Source organism: Cyprinodon variegatus, unplaced genomic scaffold, assembly GCF_000732505.1.
Source record: "Cyprinodon variegatus isolate N-32 unplaced genomic scaffold, C_variegatus-1.0 Scaffold119, whole genome shotgun sequence".
NCBI lineage: Eukaryota > Metazoa > Chordata > Actinopteri > Cyprinodontiformes > Cyprinodontidae > Cyprinodon > Cyprinodon variegatus.
In genome coordinates, this window is record NW_015150572.1 from 796,185 (window position 1) to 799,017 (window position 2,833).

Here is a 2,833-nt window from a genome sequence, read left to right on the forward strand (position 1 = left end):
CTGTAGTTCTTAATGGAAACCACCAACCTTCATAACAGTTTTGCCAGCAGTCCTTTTGAATCCTTCCTTCACTCTTTTGTATTCTTCCGAATTAGGCTGCAGAGGTACCACCTTCATGTCTTCATCGCTATCCATGCTCTCCCAGTACAAAGGAAAAGTGAAGTCTAGAAACATATTAGAATCAGAACTTAGAATTATTTTTTTCTTTTATTTAATGAACTTGTCCCATAACTGAAAATATCCGATATGATTGTTTGTCATAGTTTTATATCACATTGTACGATTAAGTTTTATCCAGAGCGTTGATAGGTGAGAAAGAATATGCTAAAAAAAAAATACCAGCATAAAGTAAACTTATATTTAATTGGACTTGAAAGTCATCATAGTTTATTTAGTATAGACCTAGCTCCCAAACCAACTTTAAAAATAGATTAATGCCGATATATATTTTTTTTTTTATCCACCTGATAAGAGTCTGCCATTATTAAATTACTTGTCCGATATTTAATTCGGACTTCACCTACAACACGGAGAGCTGTCCTTCTCCAGGAGTTTTCCGATGACTCGGCCATTGTAGGCTGTGTTTCTGAGCGGAACTAGCTGGAGTATTGATCGGTTATCATGAACTTTGTCGACTGGTGTGAGAAGAACCATATGTTTCTTAACACAAGTGAGACCAATGAGATGGTGACTTCAGGAGAAGACCCCAAACTCACTCCCCCGTGAACATCCAGGGGCAGGACATAGAAAGTGATGAGAGTTTTAAATTCCGAGGTGTTCATGTCAATAATAAACTGGACTCCTAACAGCTACGCCTTGTATAAGAAGGCCCAGAGCCGTGAGCAGCCCCCTGCTTAAAACCTTCTAAGAGTCTGTGGTGGCACAGCCCTCCTCTATGCTGTTGTCTGCTGGGCCTCTGGCAGCGTAGAGAGAACAGAAAGAGACTGAACAAACTAGTGAGAAAGTCCATTTCTGTCCTTGGCTGCCAGCTGCTGGTGTTGGTCCACTGTGTTTTATCAAGGGCAGGGTCAATGCAGCTAGCTATCAGGAGATTTTGGAGCACTTCATGCTTCCATCTGCTGAAAAGCTTTATGTAGATAAACATTTCATTTTTCAGCACAACCTGGCACCTGCTCACAGTGCCAAAACCACTGGTAAATGGTTTACTGACCATGGCATCACTGTGCTCATTTCGCCTGACACATCTCTCCTGACCTGAACCCCATAGAAATTCTGTGGGATATTGTGAAGAGAAACTTGAGAGACGCAAGACCCAACACTCTGGATGAGCTAAAGGCCGCTATGCAAGCATCCTGGGCCTCCATAACACCTCAGCAGTGCCACAGGCTGATTGCCTCCATGCCACGCCGCATTGAAGCAGTCATTTCTGCAAAAGGATTCCCCACAAAGTATTGATCGCATAACTGTGCATAATTATTTGAAGGTCGACTTTTTTTGTATTAAGAACACTTTTCTTTTTTTTTGTCGGATTAAATATGCTAATTCTGTGAGATAGGAACTTTGGGTTTTAATGAGCTGTATGCCAAAATATTCCGTATTAAGACAATAAAAGACCTGAAATATTTCAGTTTGTGTGCAATGAATCTAAAATATATGAATGTTCAAGTTTTATCATTACATTATGGAAAATAATGAACTTTATCACAATTTGCTAATATTTTGAGAAAGATCTGTACATTGAGGTAAGGGGGGAAACCACTGGTAAATGCTGTCCAGTTTCACAGTGTCTAATTTCAGACAATTCCCTATCCAAACTTAAAGCGTGCAGCCTTTGAATTCAGACAGCTAAAAGATTTGATTCAATTGATTGAGTTGAAGCCTATGATATACATTAAAAAAGCTTTAAAAATCTGCCTTCCTCACCTTCCAGATTCTCAAGACGTTTGAGAGAAGTTGTTTGTCCTGAAGTTACGGCTTCTAAATGAAACAGAACCACCTGCCATGTGACTCCATGTGCATCAACAATTCCTTCAGCAACATCCTTCTTTTCCAGTTTGTAATTGGCTGGCTTAGGGAGTCTCTCCCAGTTTCCATTTTGTCCCAGGATGCACCACATCACACGAATATGTAAGTCGTCCTCATCTTTCTCCCTCACCTCTCTCCTGAGATTGTCATGCAGTAATGAATTAAACAATACGATTGCTTTGTTGACTCCATCTTTCATACCATTCATTGTCAGGTTTCCGGATGGGTCCTTGGTCATGTACAGACCCTCTGACTCCACCAGTTGCTGTACATCTACAATATCATCTTCTGTGAGACTCTGAAGCTGCTCTATTGCAAAGATATGATTCGAACATTGAAGCTTATACTGATTTTTCAATTTTTCCATAGCATCATCAACATCCTTTCTGCTATGACCAAGGAACATGAAGACAGACTGCTGGCTCGCAGTACTGATATCAAGGATGCTTTGGTCTGCTCTCAGAGGTGAAGGTGCCCATGGTTGCACCTGAGGCAACTGTACTTGTGATTCTGGAAAATAAGTGAAAGATATTTGTGAATATTGTGATATTTGTCTCAACTAAAATCTCTACGACATCATAAGAAATTCTTAAAAAGCACTCTAAAACAAAGATACTTGTAACAAAATTCACCTCTTCTTCCGAAAGTCTGGAAAATTTGTGCTGCTTCTTCTTTAAAAGCCAAGAAGACATTGATCTTAATAAGGACAAGACGAATGGTGGTGAGGGTGCAGCCAGGACTAGAGGATGTGGCAGTGTTAATTCCTCGTAGGATTGCACCAGCAACGACAGCAGGGTCCAGCCCACCCGCTCCTGCAGAACAGTTTTATAAAAATTTAACCAAACAT

The 2,833-nt window shown here is 40.4% G+C and overlaps 2 protein-coding genes across 2 annotated transcripts in view; both read right to left on the reverse strand.

Annotated features, from left to right (window-relative positions):
* LOC107085261 (poly [ADP-ribose] polymerase 14-like) overlaps positions 1 to 2,833 on the reverse strand; it is an 86,227-nt gene that overhangs the window by 3,581 nt on the left and 79,813 nt on the right. The gene's annotated exons all lie outside the window — the stretch shown is intronic.
* Positions 2,248 to 2,833, reverse strand: part of LOC107085264 — a 59,775-nt gene continuing 59,189 nt past the window's right edge. The window contains exons 9-10 of the mRNA XM_015375505.1: positions 2,619 to 2,798; positions 2,248 to 2,496 (exon numbers count right to left, since the gene is read on the reverse strand). The gene's annotated coding sequence lies outside the window, so the exon portion shown is untranslated. The remainder of the gene's footprint in view (positions 2,497 to 2,618; positions 2,799 to 2,833) is intronic.